An 18,800-nucleotide genomic window follows, 5' to 3' on the forward strand; every position below is an offset into this window, starting at 1 on the left:
ACTTTACAATAGATAAATTCATGAGATAGCAGCTAAATTTTCTGATTCAGAGACCACCGCAGTAAATTTGGGATTTTAAATTTTGATTTGAGAAATGGAAAATTGTAATACATGTTTCCGAACTGGGGGGTGGAACATAAGAGAATCACAAGGGTGGGATTGCTGAGGAGGGGTGTGTGTGGTTTGAAGAAAAACTGCTGTTCATTGAAGAACCATTAATATTTATAAGAAACAGTGAATTCAGAATCAAGAGAGCGGACTGTGGTTCCAGCTCTGCCACTTACTCCCCTTGTTGCCGAACCAAACCTAGGGTCTGCTTGCCTGGCGCAGCATAGCCAAACATTAACACTGAGGTTTTGCAGCAAGAGAAAGGAGGGCATTTATTTGCAGGGTGCCAAGCAAGGAGACTCAGGCAGCTATGCTTAAGACCCGACCTCCCTGATGGTTTACAGAAAGGGTTTTTAAAGGCAGGGGTAAATTTCAGGAAAGTAGAAGTTACAGGCAAAATTATAAATTGATACATGAAGGTTATACACTGGTTTGGCCTAAAAAGGTGGGATATATTTAAGTGAGGGCTTAAAGGCCATAGGTGGATTCAAAGATTCTCTGATTTGCAATTGGTTCAGGAAGTAAGGCTTTGCCTAAAAACTTAGGGTCAGCAGAAAGGAATGTTAAGTTCTGGCCTGTAGGCGTGTCCTTCTCCAGGGCCCTCAGGAAGAAATTTAGAACAAAGAACAGTGGTCAGAGTTTGGTCCTCAGTTCCCTTTTATCTGAGGTCTACGTGCCAGCAGATGGCATTTTCCATTTGGTGGAGGTCCAGGTTTCCGAAAAAACAACTCTGAAAAAGGACATATGATAAGATATTATCTTTAGTTTCTATAGGGAACCAAATATCTTGTGGTTCTAACTTCCTAGTCTACTGTTTTAAGCTAACTTTTTGCTTATCAGGTTGCTCATTTATTTCTCAAGGCTAGCTAGATGCCTGGAAGTCTCCTTGAAGGAGCTCAAGATTTTCCTATATTTCCATGGTTGGGGGCGGCGGGTTCCTAAAAATGGTCCCTGCTCTGTCTCATCCTAACCAAGTCACTTGCTCTCAATTTCCTGTTAAATAAGAGGAGTGCACTTGATAGTCACTCAGATTACAATTAAGTCAAAAAATGATTGTATGTTCTACCAATAATATTCTGAATTACAAAAAACAGGTCAGATTGATCTGGACAAGGAAACTCTCTTATCTTTAAAATAGAAATAAAAACATTTTAGAAAAGAAAAATAATATTTGATTTGGGCTTTGAGATTTACAAATTAAATAATATGAAATTCTGGGGCCAGGAGCAGTGGCTCATGCCTGTAATCTCAGCACTTTGGGAGGCCAAGGCGGGCAGATCACCTGAGGTCGGAAGTTCGAGACCAGACTGACCAACATGGAGAAACCCCTTCTCTACTAAAAATACAAAATTAGCCAGGCATGGTGGCTCATGCCTGTAATCCCAGCTACTTGGGAGGCTGAGGCAGGAGAATCGCTTGAACCTGGGAGGCAGAGGTTGCAGTGAGTCGAGATTACGTCATTGCACTCCAGCCTGGGCAACAAGAGTGAAACTCCATCTCAAAAAGAAAAAAAGAAAAGGAAAGAAATTCTGTTGATTGAATAAACTTGGTGTACTGGATCAGCTCCTTCCTTCCTTCCTTCCTTGCTCTTTCTTTCTTTCTTTCTTTCTTTCTCTCTTTCTTTCTTTTTTTTTTTTTTTGACAGAATCTTGTTCTGTTGCCCAGGCTGGAGTGCAGTGATGCTATCTTGGCTCACTGAAGGCTCCACCTCCCAGGTTCAAGCAATTCTCCTGCCTCAGCCTCCCAAGCAGCTGGGACTACAGGCATGTGCCACCGTACCCAGCTAATTGTTGTATTAGAGACAGGGTTTCACCATGTTGGCCAGGCTGGTCTCAAACTCCTGACTTCAAGTGATCCACCTGCCTTGGCCTCCCAAAGTGCTGGGATTACAGGCGTGAGCCACTGTGCTCGGCCTGGATCATTTTCTTTACATGAAAACTCCATAGCAGTTTTTCTTTGAGCTCCTTTCCAATAACTTCCTTGCTTCATAAATTCTACTTAAGATGTTGTTTTCTCTTCCTGATCTCTATGTGGGCAGAAAAAAGGTAGCAATGCTTACGTAATAAATGATTATGCTCATCTTTGACTTTTTCTTATGTTCATTTCTACAGTTTCTACTGCAATTATTTTTTTTAACTGAGGATGGCTAAAAATGTACCTCCACATCTCAAAAAAAAAAAAAAAAAAGAGAGAAGGACTGTGTGGTAGATAGAGCTCCCTCTCCCCTCTCCCCTCTCCCCTCTCCCCTCCCCCCTCCCCCTCTCCCCTCTCCCCTCTTTCCACGGTCTCCCTCTGATGCCGAGCCGAAGCTGGACGGTACTGCTGCCATCTCAGCTCACTGCAACCTCCCTGCCCGATTCTCCTGCCTCAGCCTGCCGAGTGCCTGCGATTGCAGGCGTGTGCCGCCACGCCTGACTGGTTTTCGTATTTTTTTGGTGGAGACGGGGTTTCGATGTGTCGGCTGGGCTGGTCTCCAGCTCCTAACCGCGAGTGATCCGCCAGCCTCGGCCTCCCGAGGTGCCGGGATTGCAGACGGAGTCTCGTTAACTCAGTGCTCAATGGCGCCCAGGCTGGAGTGCAGTGGCGTGATCTCGGCTCGCTACAACCACCTCCCAGCCGCCTGCCTTGGCCTCCCTAAGTGCCGAGATTGCAGCCTCTGCCTGGCAGCCACCCCGTCTGGGAAGTGAGGAGCGTCTCCGCCTGACCGCCCATCGTCTGGGATGTGAGGAGCCCCTCTGCCTGGCTGCCCAGTCTGGAAAGTGAGGAGCGTCTCTGCCCGGCCGCCATCCCATCTAGGAAGTGAGGAGCGCCTCTTCCCGGCCGCCATCACATCTGGGAAGTGAGGAGCGTCTCCGCCTGACCGCCCATCGTCTGGGATGTGAGGAGCCCCTCTGCCTGGCTGCCCAGTCTGGAAAGTGAGGAGCGTCTCTGCCCGGCCGCCATCACATCTGGGAAGTGAGGAGCGTCTCTGCCCGGCCGCCCATCGTCTGAGATGTGGGGAGCACCTCTGCCCTGCCGCCCCGTCCGGGATGTGAGGAGTGTCTCTGCCCGGCTGCCCTGTCTGAGAAGTGAGGAGACCCTCTGCCTGGCAACCGCCCCGTCTGAGAAGTGAGGAGCGTCCTCCCTCCTCGTCTGGGAGGGAGGTGGGGGGGTCAGCCCCCCGCCCGGCCAGCCGCCCCGTCCGGGAGGTGAGGGGCACCTCTGCCCGGCCGCCCCTACCGGGAAGTGAGGAGCCCCTCTGCCCGGCCAGCCGCCTCGTCCGGGAGGGAGGTGGGGGGGTCAGCCCCCCGCCTGGCCAGCCGCCCCATCCGGGAGGCGAGGGGTGCCTCTGCCCGGCCGCCCCTACTGGGAAGTGAGGAGCCCCTCTGCCCGGCCAGCCGCCCCGTCCGGGAGGGAGGTGGGGGGGTCAGCCCCCCTCCCAGCCAGCCGCCCCATCCGGGAGGGAGGTGGGGGGGTCAGCCCCCCGCCCGGCCAGCCGCCCCGTCCGGGAGGGAGGTGGGGGGATCAGCCCCCCGCCTGGCCAGCCGCCCCGTCCGGGAGGGAGGTGGGGGGATCAGCCCCCTGCCCGGCCAGCCGCCCTGTCCAGGAGGTGGGGGGGGCGCCTCTGCCCGGCCGCCCCTACTGGGAAGTGAGGAGCCCCTCTGCCCGGCCAGCCGCTCTGTCTGGGAGGGAGGTGGGGGGGTCAGCCCCCGGCCCGGCCAGCCGCCCCGTCCGGGAGGGAGGTGGGGGGGTTAGCCCCCCGCCTGGCCAGCCGCCCCATCCGGGAGGTGAGGGGCGCCTCTGCCCGGCCGCCCCTTCTGGGAAGTGAGGAGCCCCTCTGCCCGGCCAGCCGCCCCGTCCGGGAGGGAGGTGGGGGGGTCAGCCCCCCGCCCGGCCAGCCGCCCCGTCCGGGAGGGAGGTGGGGGGGTCAGCCCCCCGCCCGGCCAGCCGCCCCGTCCGGGAGGGAGGTGGGGGGGTCAGCCCCCCGCCCGGCCAGCCGCCCCGTCCGGGAGGGAGGTGGGGGGGTCAGCCCCCCGCCCGGCCAGCCGCCCCGTCCGGGAGGGAGGTGGGGGGGTCAGCCCCCCGCCCGGCCAGCCGCCCCGTCCGGGAGGGAGGTGGGGGGGTCAGCCCCCCGCCCGGCCAGCCGCCCCGTCCGGGAGGGAGGTGGGGGGGTCAGCCCCCCGCCCGGCCAGCCGCCCCGTCCGGGAGGGAGGTGGGGGGGTCAGCCCCCCGCCCGGCCAGCCGCCCTGTCCGGGAGGTGAGGGGCGCCTCTGCCCGGCCGCCCCTACCGGGAAGTGAGGAGCCCCTCTGCCCGGCCAGCCGCCCCCTCCGGGAGGGAGGTGGGGGGGTCAGCCCCCCACCCGGCCAGCCGCCCCGTCCGGGAGGGAGGTGGGGGGGTCAGCCCCCCGCCCGGCCAGCCGCCCCGTCCGGGAGGGAGGTGGGGGGTCAGCCCCCCGCCCGGCCAGCCGCCCCGTCCGGGAGGGAGGTGGGGGGGTCAGCCCCCCGCCCGGCCAGCCGCCCTGTCCGGGAGGTGAGGGGCGCCTCTGCCCGGCCGCCCCTACCGGGAAGTGAGGAGCCCCTCTGCCCGGCCAGCCGCCCCCTCCGGGAGGGAGGTGGGGGGGTCAGCCCCCTGCCGGGCCAGCCGCCCCGTCGGGGAAGTGAGGGGCGCCTCTGCCCAGCCGCCCCTACTGGGAAGTGAGGAGCCCCTCTGCCTGGCCAGCCGCCCTGTCCGGGAGGGAGGTGGGGGGTCAGCCCCCCGCCCGGCCAGCCGCCCCGTCCGGGAGGGAGGTGGGGGGGGTCAGCCCCCCGCCCGGCCAGCCGCCCCGTCCGGGAGGTGAGGGGCGCTTCTGCCCGGCCGCCCCTACTGGGAAGTGAGGAGCTCCTCTGCCCGGCCACCACCCCATCTGGGAGGTGTACTCAACAGCTCATTGAGAACGGGCCATGAAGACAATGGCGGTTTTGTGGAATAGAAAGGGGGGAAAGGTGGGGAAAAGATTGAGAAATCGGATGGTTGCCGTGTCTGTGTAGAAAGAGGTAGACACGGGAGACTTTTCATTTTGTTCTGTACTAAGAAAAATTCTTCTGCCTTGGGATCCTGTTGATCTGTGACCTTACCCCCAACCCTGTGCTCTCTGAAACATGTGCTGTATCCACTCAGGGTTGAATGGATTAAGGGCGGTGCAAGATGTGCTTTGTTAAACAGATGCTTGAAGGCAGCATGTTCGTTAAGAGTCATCACCACTCCTTAATCTCAAGTACCCAGGGACACAAACACTGCGGAAGGCCGCAGGGTCCTCTGCCTAGGAAAACCAGAGAACTTTGTTCACTTGTTTATCTGCTGACCTTCCCTCCACTATTGTCCTGTGACCCTGCCAAATCCCCCTCTGCGAGAAACACCCAAGAATGATCAATAAAAAAGAAAAAAAAAAAAAAAAAAAAAAAAAAAATGTACCTCCAGCTAGAGTTTATAAATGCAAGATAAATGCTTGATGAGCTGCTATTAGAGGTTCCTGAAAATAAATACCAGGTGACAGTTTGCACTGTTCATCAAAGAGCATTAACAGAGATGAGAGGGTGGCATACTTTCTTATTTTAAAAAACAACCAAATGAAAAAAAGTCATCAATAATGCTACCACTTAGAGATAATGATCTTTAGCAAATTACATCATTAATAGTGTCTTCCAATCCTTTTTCTTGGCAGGTATAACAAACTAAGTGATCCAAAAACACATTTTACATGCTTAGTTCACACAAACTTTCACATACATAAAATTTGTATATGCCATAGTTGGAGCTATGCAGGAGATCCAGTCCCTGCTGGAGATGATGCTAGGACACAGAAAAAGAGGAAGAAATTCTCTGGCTTCTGCCTTTTTTTTTTTTTTTCCAGTCTCCCAGTAGTGCCTCCCATTGGCTGAACCCAGCCAGAAGTCAGCTGACGTAAGATCTTGGAAAATGCAGCCCACAGCGGGGAAGCCCCAGGAAGTCACAGGAAGAAAGGTAGAGGCACAAACAAGCACAGGATCAGCATAGCCCACCCTTTTTGCTATTCAGCATCCATTCTAATCTTTCTGCCCATACTTAACTCTCATAAAACAACCTTATGCTTCTACCTAACATAAAATGTTAGGCGGAAGATCTGTCCTACAAATAAGGATGTTCTTGCTCTCTCCCCAACAAGGGGAAACACAAAATCTCATCTGTCATGTTGTCCACATCAAGTCTAAGATCTCCAAGGGATATGCAGCAACAGCAGGTCTGGTTGTATCTTCTCATACCTGGTTGCCATTGAATTAAAGTTGAGCACCATTGAAAGTCTTTGTGCAAAACCACAGGGAAAAGATGAAGGGCAGAGGCTTGGAATTATTGGTTTAAATACACATAACACTGCAGCCTCAGTCCTCAGCTTCGTATCTGATCATGAAACCATAGTTGATACTTATCACATCCTTTTTCCATTACCCATTCCATAATACCTTTGCCTTCGAGCAGAACCTTGGCTGGTTGGAATTGTTTACACAGTGAGGTGACCCACACCTTCATTCTTTATGGGTTTTAGTCCTTACTCGTCCTGAATTTTTGTGGTCACTCTTACCCACCTCTTCCACACTGACCTTTTCTATTGAACATGCAAGTATTAAGAGGTGCCCCAGGGAATTCGTGATTCCAGACATGGTCTTCTCAGTCCTCATTGAGTAGAAATGCCTCCAATTCAATGGAACTATTGTGTCTCCTGATGTAAGCATTCTGCTCTTGGGAATTAGGACTTCTAGACCAGAAGTCAAGGTTACAGACAAAGTCAACAAACTCTTGCAAACAGGTTATTAATTGTAAAAAGGAGCCCCTCCCATTTCCATCACTTGGTTTCCAAACAGTGTGCTCTTGCCAGGAGAGAAAATGAAACATATATAAATTATTGGCTCAAAACACATCCTATAAGACAATATCCCAACTTGGTAAAGTATTGTCTCCCAATTATGTCTGCCATAATTGAGTCTTTAGCAGATCATTCTACCATTTTTATCAGGCCAGCTGCTTCTGGATGGTGGGACACATAGTAAGACCAGTTGAATCCCTTGCTGTACTTATTTATGGTAAAATGAGTTCTGTGATTGGAAGTGATGTTGTGTGGGATACCTTGGGGGTGAATAGGAATCCCATAAATCCATGGATAGTGCTGCTAGTTAAAGCAAGTTGAATAGAAGCAATTATTCATATTCAGAAAAAAAATTCAATGAGATAAAAATGCTGCCCACTTAATGATGGAAGGGCTTCTGTGTAATTGATCTACCATCAGGTGGCTGGCTGGTCTCCCAAGGAAATGATATAGTATGAGGGGCTCATCCTCAGCCTTTGTTGTTGGCATATTGTGCACTCAACAGCAGCAGCAGCCAAATCAGTCTTGGTGTGGGAAAGTCCATACTGTTGAGCTGAGGCATGGCCTACGTTTCTGATGTCATGGCCACTGCTAACCTCTCCACAACTCATGTTAAAATTTAATTGCCATTGTAGCAATATTAAGAGGTGGAGCCTTTAAGAAGAGAGAGCCATTAAGATCAGGGCACTAGGCCTCCACCCTCATGGGTGTGATTGGTGCTGTTATAAAAGGGCAAATTTAGCCTCTTCTAGCTCTCTTCTTGCCCTTCTACTTTCTGCCATGTGATAGCATAGTAAGAAAGCCCTTGACAGATGCCAGCCTCTTGATCTTGGACTTTTCAGCCTCCAGAACAGTGAGCCAATAAACTTCCACTCATTATAAATTACCCAGTCTCAGGTATTCTGTTACAGGAGCACAAATGGACTAAGACAACCACTTTGGGTTTCTATACACAAACCCACTGAGTAAGCACAGAACGACTGAAAAAAGAGACTGACTTATGGCCATAGGATGATCATCTTGAAGCTTGATTATTGTGAAGCTCCACTGATGTTAATGCCATCTGCTCAGTATTTACATTGGATACAAACATTTGTATACTCTGTGCCTCTCCTAATTCAGGTTTCCCAGAAGCAGAGCCTGAAACAGAGGTTCATATATATGCAAAATTTTTTTCCAGTGGCTTAAACAAATAGATGTTTGTTTATTTCTCATAGAGACAGTGACTACACTGAAAAGGGTTACTGAGCACTGGATTGTTCTGGTCATCACAGGAAAGATGTGACATATATATTTTTTGAGACAGAGTCTTGCTCTGACTCCCAGGCTGGAGTGCAGTAGCGTGATCTCGGGTCACTGCAAACTCTGCCTCCCGGGCTCAAGCAATTCTCCTGCCTCAGCCTCCCAAGTAGCTGGGATTACAGACACTCACCACCATGCCTGGCTAATTTTTGTATTTTTAGTAGAGACATGGTTTCACCATTTTCGCCAGGCTGGTCTCGAACTTCTGACCTCAAGTGATCCGCCAAACTCAGCCTCCCAAAATGCTTGGATTACAAGCATGAGCCACTAGATGTGATATATTTTTAAGGCGCTATCAGGAGAAACTGATAAGGGAATGAGAGAAGCAGGGTAGGGAAGGAAAAGGAGCTATGTAAGAATGTGGGTTAAAGTGACGTCTAGCTTCATCTGATCCCACAGGGAACTTTGAAGTATAAATTGTGCCACAGAATCTGTCCCACTTTGAGGCAAGGAAAGGGGCTTTAGTACCCCCATTGCAGATGGTCATTGGCCATGGGCTGCCAGGGTAGGGAAGGCAGTAAAATTCTCAGGTATCTGGGGTAAGATGGCTTTAGTTGTTCAGGGGTGATCCCCCAGAGAAAGTTGCAAGTATGAGGTATTGCCTGAAACACCCTGTCAGCTCAAGTATGTGCATACAAACTAAGGCACTGAAAACAATTCAATTTCTGATGTTTATTCCTTTGTGTAGATCCATGTTTCCACCTGGCATCATTTTCCTATGGCCTGAAAGACATCCTTTAATAGTTCTTATAGTGCATCATGTAGTAGTGATAAATGCTTTCAGCCTTTGTTAAGTTTGGAACATATTTATTTTGCCTTCATTTTTATTTATTTATTTATTTAACTTTATTTATTTATTTTTTGAGATGGAGTCTTACTCTTGTCGCCAGGCTGGAGTGCAGTGGTGAGATCTTGGCTCACTGCAACCTCCACCTCCTGGGTTCAAACAATTCTTCCGCCTCAGCCTCCCAAGTAGCTGGGATTACAGGCACACACCAACATGCCAGGCTAATTTTTGTATTTTTGGTAGAGACAGGGTTTCACCATGTTGGCCAGGCTGGTCTCAAACTCCTGACCTCAGGCGATCCACCCATTTCAGCCTTTCACAGTGCTGGGATTACAGGTGTGAGCCACTGTGCCCAGCCAGCCTTCATTTTTAAAAGATATTTTTATTGGTTATAAAATTATAAGTTGATAGTATTTTTATTTTAGCACTTTAAAAATGTTGCTTCACTAGTGCTTGAACTGACTGTGTTCCCCTCAAATTCATATGTTGAAATCCTAACACCCCGTGTTGTTGATATTGGGAAGTGGAGCTTTTGGGAGGTAATTATATCATGAGAGTGGAGCCCTCAGGAATGAAATTAGAGATCTTATAAAAATACACAAGAGAGCTTGCTTCTTCTCTCTCTGCTCTCTGCCATGTGAGAACACAATAAAAATGATGGCCTTCTGCAAACCAGAAAGTGAGCTCTCATCAAACATCAAGTCTGCCTGCATCTTGCTCTTGGACTTTTCAGTCTCCAGAACCCTGAAAAATGAATGTTTGTTGTTTATGCCACCTAGTCTATGGTAATTTGTTACAGCAGCCCAAGCTGACCAAGGCAACTATTTTCTCACTTACATTGTTTCGAACAAGAAATCTAAAGTCATCCTCATCCTTGCTTTTCTGTAATGCCTTTTATTCTCTCTGGCTGCTTTTAAGAGCTTCTCTTTATCACCAGTTTTATGATGTGCCTTAGAGTTGTTTTCTTTATGTTTCTGTACTTGAGTATTTTCTGAGGTTCTTGGATCTATAGATTTATAGTTTCCATCAAATTTGGGAAAATTTCAACCATTATTTTTTCAAGTATTTTTTCTGTCTCTCTCTCTCTTTCCTCTCTTTTGGAAGCTCCAACTGTATTGTTTGAAGTTGTCCTGCAGTTCACTTTTATTACAGTTTTCATGTAAAAGTTCTATGTCTTTTTTTTACATCTTTTATATCTCTACTCAACTTTGTGAACATATGCATATAGTTACAACTGTTTTAATGTCCTACTAATTATAATACCTATGGCACTTCTGCGTTGTTTTGATTGAACAATTTATCTCCTTATTATGGGTCATATTTTCCTACTCCTTTGCATGCCTGGCAATTTTTGTTGGGTGGCAGATATAGTGAAATTTACTTGTTAGGTGTGGGTATTTTGTATTCCTATAAATATTCTTAAACTTTGTTCTGGAACACCATTAATTTATTTGGAAAGAGTTTTGTTTCTTTGTGGTCTTACTTTTAAGATTTGTTAGGTAAAACTGCAACAGCATTCATTTGGGGGCTAATTATTTCCCATTATTAAGGCAAGACTCTTCCACAGGGACTACCCAGTGCCCTGGCTGGTGAAATTGGGCCACTATTCCTGGCTTTTTGTGAACCCTGGGCACTGTTACTTCTAATCTTTTTAGAAACTTCTTTTCCTGACCTGAGGTTGATTCTTCACACACATGCACTGATCAGTACTCTGCCAAATACTAGAAAAGAACTCTCTACAGATCTCTGGGTTTCTTTCTGTGTGCAGTTCTCTCCTTGTTGGTTGTCTGTCCTGAAAACTCCGGGTGTTTTTATTCTCCTTCAGACTCTCAGCTACTTCTCCTCAACTCAAGGAAGCTACTGTACTCTGCTGGGTTCCCCTTCCTGTTCTAAGACCTGGAAGCTCTCTCAAGATAGGGTTCACCTCCTTTGTTTCCTGTTAAGGAAACTGTCTTTTGTTGTTTGATGTTGAGTGTCTTTAAAAAATCATTGTTTTGGGCCAGGCGCGGTGGCTCAAGCCTGTAATCCCAGCACTTTTGGAGGCTGAGGCGGGTGGATCATGAGGTCAGGAGATCAAGACCAGCCTAGCTAACATGGTGAAATCCTGTCTCTATTAAAAATACAAAAAATTAGCCAGGTGTGGTGGCGGGCACCTGTAGTCCCAGCTACTTGGGAGACTGAGGCAGGAGAACGGCGTGAACCCGGGAGGCAGAGCTTGCAGTGAGCCGAGATGGCGCCACTGCACTCCAGCCTGGGTGACAGAGCAAGACTCCATCTCAAAAATAAATAAATAAATAAATAAATAATTGTTTTGAAACTGCATTTGCAAAAATTATATAACAGTGATAAAGTTATGTCAGTGGGGGAGATCTGATCTAGCCAAATGCTCTTTCTTTTGCCTTTAGCCTTCAAGCTGCCCTCCTAGGCTTAAGCAAGCTAACTTTGGGAGAAATATAGTTCATAATTTACATGATAATAACCCTTCCCCAAAATTCAACCATCTTTGTAAAGCTAATGAGAGACCACCAGGCTAGGAGGATAGAGAAGCCTGAATTCTGCTAAGGTGTAGACATAAACAATTGCCAGCCATTATTCTGGAGGTCACAAGATATGCAACTTCCCCAATTATTCCTGCAGATAACATTAATATTATAGAACCTAAGATTGGCCTTTTGAGATATCTTTTCAGTTTTTTTGCATGTCCGATAATGGATGGCTGTACCTGGACCCACCAACCACTCCTGTGACCCCACCCAGAAGTGACTCAGTGCTCAGGAGAATCATTTCCCACACCCTTTTGATTGCACCTCCAACCAATTACCAGCAAGCACTCCTACCCCTTTCCCCAAACTACCTTTGAAAAACCCCTAACCTCTGAGCCTTCAGGGAGATTGACTTGAGTAATAACTCTGTCTCCTGTGTGACGTGGCCGGCCTCACATCAATTAAACTCTTTCTTTACTGCAATGCCATGGTCTCCATGAATTGATTTTGTTTGTGCACTGGGCAGGAAGAGTCCATTGAGCAGTTGCAGTTTCACATGTTTGGTCTATTTTTTCATTGTTTCAGCAGGAGAATCAATCCAGTTTCTGTTATGCCATCTTTACCTGAAGTCAAAGTCCACTCTGCTGTTATTTTTATGAATCCCTCACTTCCATTTTCCAAAGCTTAATTTGTTCTTTTCATAACTTTTGAGTAGAATGTTTAATTCATGTCACTTTCTTATTTATAATGATATTCCCTTTTATCACAACTTTATCCATAACCCATACATTTTACTTTATAGGGTTTTTCTTATCATCGCTTTCATTGTCTCATCAGATAAATTTTTTAAATCTCCAGATGGTTGGGGTATTTACTGTTTGATCATTTTGTACCATTGTTATTATAAACTTCTTGTTTTTCCACATTATGAGTAAAGGCTGCGGTGAAGCAGACCCCATAGTGGTTAATAGTTTGAATGCTTGAGTCAGAAGGCTGGGGTTTACATCCCTGCTCTTTTTCTGACTATATGATTTTGCGCAAAGTATTTAACCTAAGGCTCAATTTCTTCATTTGTACAATGGAGATGATAATAATACCTATCTCAAATGGTTTCCCCAAGAGTTAAATAAAGATAATAAGTATCCGGGAAGCCTTAGCGCATAGTAAGCATTCAACAAATCTCAATTAAAGTTTCTATTTGGGAAAATTTATAGATTTATTTGTGGTCAAATTTTGATACTCACTGATACTTGAAAGAATAAAAAAGGATGTTCTCAATAGGTGTGAAGGTCAATGTTGCAACGGATGTTACTGATCTCCAACTCCATATTCCTTTGTCCCGCCTCAGAGTTTGCCTGAAGCTGCATTGGGCAATGTGCCGACAGGACAGTTTCCCTCAAGAACCTGTACATTTCTCTGCTTGTCTACCTGAAGGTGCTCCAGGGACAGTCCAGCAGTGTTTGAGATTTGAAACTCTCAGAGATAATTCTCAATCAGTGAGGAACAGGAAAAAAGGGATACAAACCCCAGCTTTCCTGTCCCTTGAGAGATAAAATCTAAGGTGTGTTGTATATATTCTTCCTAGAATCCCCAAAAAGACTCAGCTTCGGTCACCCACAGAAGAAACCCACTCATTTTTTATGCACCCTGGATGGGCTTTTTCCTCTTCCTGTCTCACAGTTCCTGCTCTTTCTCTTGGGCTTCCTGAGATTACCTCCTAAATCTGCTTTCTGTAGGAACACACACTAACACAGATATGTATATGTATTAGATTGTCCTAGCAAATGCACTGTTCACATCTTCTAAGCAGTGGCTCTCAATTCTCATTTCATATTATAATCAACTGGAGAATGCATCAAAATTTCTGGGAATGGTGAAATAAAAAACAAATCCAGATTTAGTAAGGAAAGACTTTATTCAAAAAAAAATATTGCAAAGGGGAGTGGGGAGGAACTATTGCAATAGTGAGAGAAGAGCTATTACAACAGAGAGAACCTTCTGACCATAAGATCTGTTAAAAAAAAATAAGCTTATGCACATTAAAATTTTAATAAGTTTATTTGAGCATTCAGCTATTTGTGGATGGGGCAGTACCAGACTACAGGTGGTTTAGCGCTCCACCAAGAAGGTAAGGGAAACTTTTTGAAGGTGTTCATAGAAGTAAGGCAAATTAAATATTTGCTTGGTTAAAATGGAAAATCCCTAGTTAGAGGTTAGTTGGCCATTTCTGATTGGTGAAGTCTCTAGGTAGAGGTTAGTTGGCAGTTTCTGATTGGTTAAGCTTAAGTTTTGCTTTATTGTTTACATTGAGTTGGGTTTTAGTTTGCTTAGGAACTCAAGGTGCTGGAGCTGTATTAGCCTAATGGCCTCCCTATTAATGATTTTGACAGCTCTCAAGGCCAAAAAGGGATTTCTTTTATACAGAGGAGTAAACAAGACAAGAAAGACCCTGGTGTGGGGAACTGGGATGAAAAGGTGGCCTGATGGAATAACAGATCAGAGAATGGTTTGCTCTGAGGCCAGCCTATTCTTGAGGGGCTGCTAAGAAGATGTTGTGGGGACCTGAGTGAAGGAGAGAATCTTAACCGAAGTTTGGTTAACAGGCATTTGTTCTGAGTCCCACCTAAGTCATGTGGGAAAGGATGGTTCTTTGCAATGGGCCTTTTCCAGAACACAAAATGGGTGGGCAAGGGAAGGATTCTTAACTGTTTCTTCTTTCCACAATGATACGACTCAGGTAAAATTCAATGTTGTCTAGATGGAGCCTGAACAACATTTTCTAGAAGCTTCTGTAAACTAAAAATAAAATTCTAAGCCCCTCAACTGACTGCTTGGCCAAGGAGTCCCCAGCATAATCTTGAAAACTGAGTTATTGGCCATGATGGGATCGGGGGTTCAGACACACCTTGTTATACCCCCTCCCTGACTAACCATGATTAGGCTTTCTTCCCTCAGGGCTTAGCAGAAACCAGCCCTTTCAAAAGACTCCACCACTGATATCAATCAACCAAGTGCCTAAGGCTGCCCCTCCTTTTTTCCCTGATAAGAGATCACCACTGGAGTAGTTTTGGCCTGTCTAAGGAGAAGGCACAGTAATGGTTTGTGTGTCCTCTGCTTCACCTTTTGATATCAGAGGGCCAAAAACTCCACCCTCAGATCATGCTAACATTGCTATGTTTTGTCCCTGGGACTCATGGAGAAGCGTGAAGCTCAATTGTGCATGTGCATGTTTCTCCTTTCATAAATATTCATGACTCTTCCTATAGCTTAATAAATATGTATATTTGGCCACTGTGCTACACATAAATTTCTGCTCCCTTTGCCCCTCCCTTGAAGTGTCTGTTTCTGGCTTCTTACTGGAGGCTGTGCTTCCCAGCCTGTCAGAATGGCCATCCCGCAGGCTGCAACCCTTTATGAGACATAAAGCTTTCCTTCCCACATTTATGAACCTTATCTTTCTTCAGTTGACACTTCCTAGGTAAAGTATAGATTACAATAAGAGACTTGTGAGACACATCAACCAATCAAAATGTGTAGACCTTACTCAGATCCTGAGTTAAACACAGTTTTTCTTGCCAGGGGCAGTGTCTCACACCTGTAATCCCAGCACTTTGGGAAACTGAGGCTGGTGGATTGCTTGAGTCCAGGAGTTCAAGACCAGCTTGGGCAACATGGCAAAACCCTGTCCCTACAAGAAAAATACAATAAGCCAGGCACGGTGGTGCATGCCTGTAGTCCCAGCTACTTGGGAGGCTGAGGCAAGAAGATTTTGAGCCCAGGATGCAGAGGTTGCAGTGACCCCTGATCATGCCATTGCACTCCAGCCTGGGTGACAGAGCAAGACCCTGTCTCAAATAAAATAAAATAAAATAAAATAAACACAGCTTTTTAATAATGGCATTTGTGCAACAATTGGAAACTTTAACACTAAATTTTCGATGAAGTTAAGGAATTATTGTTATTTTTTAAGTGTGATAATGATACTACGCTTACAAATTTTTAATTTTTAAAAAGTGATAAGGGTATTGTGGTTATGCTTTTTAAAAGGAGTCCTTACATTTTAGAGATACTGACTGGAAGAAATGTTTATAGATCAAGCAATATGATTTCTGCGATTTGCTTCAATATAATCTGGAAAGGGGGAAACTGGATGGGGACACAGCTGGTCATGAATTGATAATGGTTGATGCTAGGTGGTGGACCATGTGGGCTCATTTGGTTAGTCTATTACTTTTGCATATGTTTGAAGTTTCCATAATAAAAAAGCATTTAAAAAGAAACTTCTAAATTGTTCTTCATATACAGCCTATATTGAGAACTGCTATTCATACCCTTACTTATTTTTTGTCTGCTCAATTGTCAAAACCTGAAAGGGTTTTTTTGAGGGTTCTCCTCCCATGACTTTTATATTTCTATTCATTTCTACTTGTATTTTCTGCAATGCTTCCTTTATATCTTTTATTGCTTTATTATTTGTCAAAGTAGGTTTATAAAAAATACCCTTTTCTCTTTAAAAATAATATATGCTTATGGCAAAAGCAAAGAAAAAATCAAGCAGAATATAAAGGTAGATGATGAAAAATAGACTTGCCTTTCACCTCAGATCCCCAACTTTCTTTTTTTTTTTGAGACACAGTCTTGCTCTGTCACCCAGGCTGGAGTGCAGTGGCATGATCTCGGCTCACTGCAACCTCTGCCTCCCGGGTTCAAGCGATTCTCCTGCCTCAGCCTCTCAAGTAGCTGGGACTACAGGCACCTGCTACCACGCCTGGCTAATTTTTGTATTTTTAGTAGAGGCAGGGTTTTACCATGTTGGCCAGGCTGGTCTCAAACTCCTGACCTCAGGTGATCTGCCCGCCTTGGCCTCCCAAAGTGCTAGGATTACAGGCATTAGCCACTGTGCCTGGCCAAGATCCCCAACTTTCAGTCCTTTCAGTCCCCCTTCCCAATCACCAGTTTTTTCTGTCTCCATGGAGGAGTAGTGACTATGTATATAAACTGTAGGGACCAAAAGGTGTGATACCTGTCCTCCCCATCACAAGTGTCACTGCAGATACTCCTATAACAAAAGACAGGTTAACAAGAGAAGAACATAACAGATTCATTTAGTCAAAGTTTTACATGCTTCAGAAATGAAGACCCAGGGACTCAGGGAAAATAGTTTGTTTTTATGTTTAGGTTCGATGAAGAATGGATAGCCATGTAGAAATGTGATTAGACAAAAGGGTATGACCTAATAGTAGCAGATAGACTGGGGAAGCCCAAGAAGGCCTGTCTGTTCAGAATCTTCTTGGCTTCTCTGTTGTAGCATTTATTCCTCCTGGGTATGGGGCAGGACCCTTTGGAATGAGGTTAGGTCTTATGACCTACTATCAGGCAAGGGCAGATCAGAGAACATCTTTATGGCCAGTGTTGGGGCTCAGAAAACAATATCCCAAAATGAAGGCCTCAGAAGCAGCCTTAAGAGAAAAAGTTTCTCCCCTGAGACTAGCCATACAAACTAGAATCCCTGTTCCCCAAGGAAGGTCACAGAAACCAGAACCCCTTTACCCCAAAGCCAGCCATAAAACCACAACATAATACTCTAACTTTTCCTCTACCTTTCTGTATAAAACTGGTCATAAAAAAAGTTATCTGATCTTCCTTGTTTGACTGTAAGTCATAAGACTCCCATTTCAGAAAGGGTCCTGCCCCATACCCAGAAGGAAGGAATGCATGCTCAGAGAGGGCCAGAAGAGTTTAGACAGACAGGCCTTGCTGGATATCCCCAGTCTATTAGCATTAGATCATACCCTTTCTGTCCAATCACATTTCTACAGGGCTGTCCATACTTTTTTGAACCTAAGCATGAAAATGGACAATTTCCCCTGTATCTTTGGGTCTTCCTTCTGAAGGCTCCTGTATATACACATTACATAAATTTGTATGCCTTTTCTCCAGTTAATCTGCCTTTTCCAAGTTGGTTTTTCAGCAAACCCTCAAAGCGCCAAGTGAAACCCCCTGGCCTCTGCACGAGCTCTTAGACAGAAAGGTTGGAGGAAGTTTGGAGTAACAGCTTGCTTTGGATAAAGGGAGTTCTAGCTTCTAAGAGCCCCCCTTAACCCCTGGGGAAGAGCAATTCTTGTTCCTGACTTACTTCAAGAGAGGAGGGGTGGGAGACAGGAGAGCAGGAGGTCAGAGAGACCTTGGTTCTGAGGCTGCTCCTGAGACCTTCCAGTCTCCTTTAGTTCAAAGTACTCAGCATGCCAAATTGCCCTCAGAGAGGGTTCTTCTATCTCACACAAGAAAGGGTTTGGAGCAAGCCCGTAGAGGGAAGTGAAAGCAAGTTTATTAAGAAAGTAAAGGAATAAAAGAATGGCTACTCCCTAGACAGAGGAACAGCACAGGATGCGCAGCTGGTTATAGTTATTGTTACTTCTTGATTATATGCTAAACAAGCGGTGGATTATTCATGAATTTTCCTGGAAAGGGATGGGAAATTCCTGGAACTAAGGGTTCCTCCCTGTTTTAGACCATATAGGGTAACTTCCTGGCATTGCCATGGCATTTGTAAACTGTCATGGCACTGGTGGGAGTGTCTTCTAGCATGTTAATGCATTATAATTAGTGTGTAAGGAGCAGTGAGGACAACCAGAGGTCACTTTCATCGCCTCCTTAGTTTTGGTGGGTTTTGGCTGGCTTCTTTACCACAGCCTGTTTTATCAGCAAGGTCTTCATGACCTGTATGTTGTGCCAACCTCCTAACTCATCCTGTGACTAAGAATGCTTAACCTCCTGGGAGTGCAGCCTAGTAGGTCTCAGCCTTATTTTACTCCTCCCCAATTCAAGATGAAGTTTCTCTGGTTCAAACGCTTCTGACAGTTCTATTGCTATTATTTCTTTCTTTTATACCTAATGCACTAAGTATTTTTATAACTAAAGCAGTATTTTTGTTGACAAAAATACTTAAAAGAGTACTTGCTTCAGCAGCACATATACTAAAATTAGAATGATACAGAGAAGATTAACATGACCCCTGCACAAGAATAACACGCAAATTCATGAAGTGTTCCATATTTTTATTACATTATGTGTCAATTAAAAATAAAATAAAACTTTAAAAAAACATAGAAGAAAATCCTTTCAACCTTAAATATCACATACTGATCTGTCATTAGAGATTGTCTGCAATGATTTCTCAGCTGACAAGTCATTATACAAGGCAGATACTTATCTTTAAAATAATCCTGTGTTCTTTTTTATGTGTGAAGGTTCACTTTCTGA

At 46.0% G+C, this 18,800-nt stretch overlaps 1 non-coding gene across 1 annotated transcript; it reads left to right on the forward strand.

Moving 5' to 3' along the window:
- Positions 1–18,490: 18,490 nt before the first annotated feature.
- LOC112208720 (U6 spliceosomal RNA) lies at positions 18,491–18,597 on the forward strand. The gene has a single exon (XR_002943297.1). It is a non-coding gene; the product is annotated as a U6 spliceosomal RNA (small nuclear RNA).
- The last annotated feature ends 203 nt before the right edge of the window (positions 18,598–18,800 follow it).

The sequence above is a fragment of the Pan troglodytes genome, chromosome 2 (assembly GCF_028858775.2).
Source record: "Pan troglodytes isolate AG18354 chromosome 2, NHGRI_mPanTro3-v2.0_pri, whole genome shotgun sequence".
NCBI classification, from domain to species: Eukaryota; Metazoa; Chordata; class Mammalia; order Primates; family Hominidae; genus Pan; species Pan troglodytes.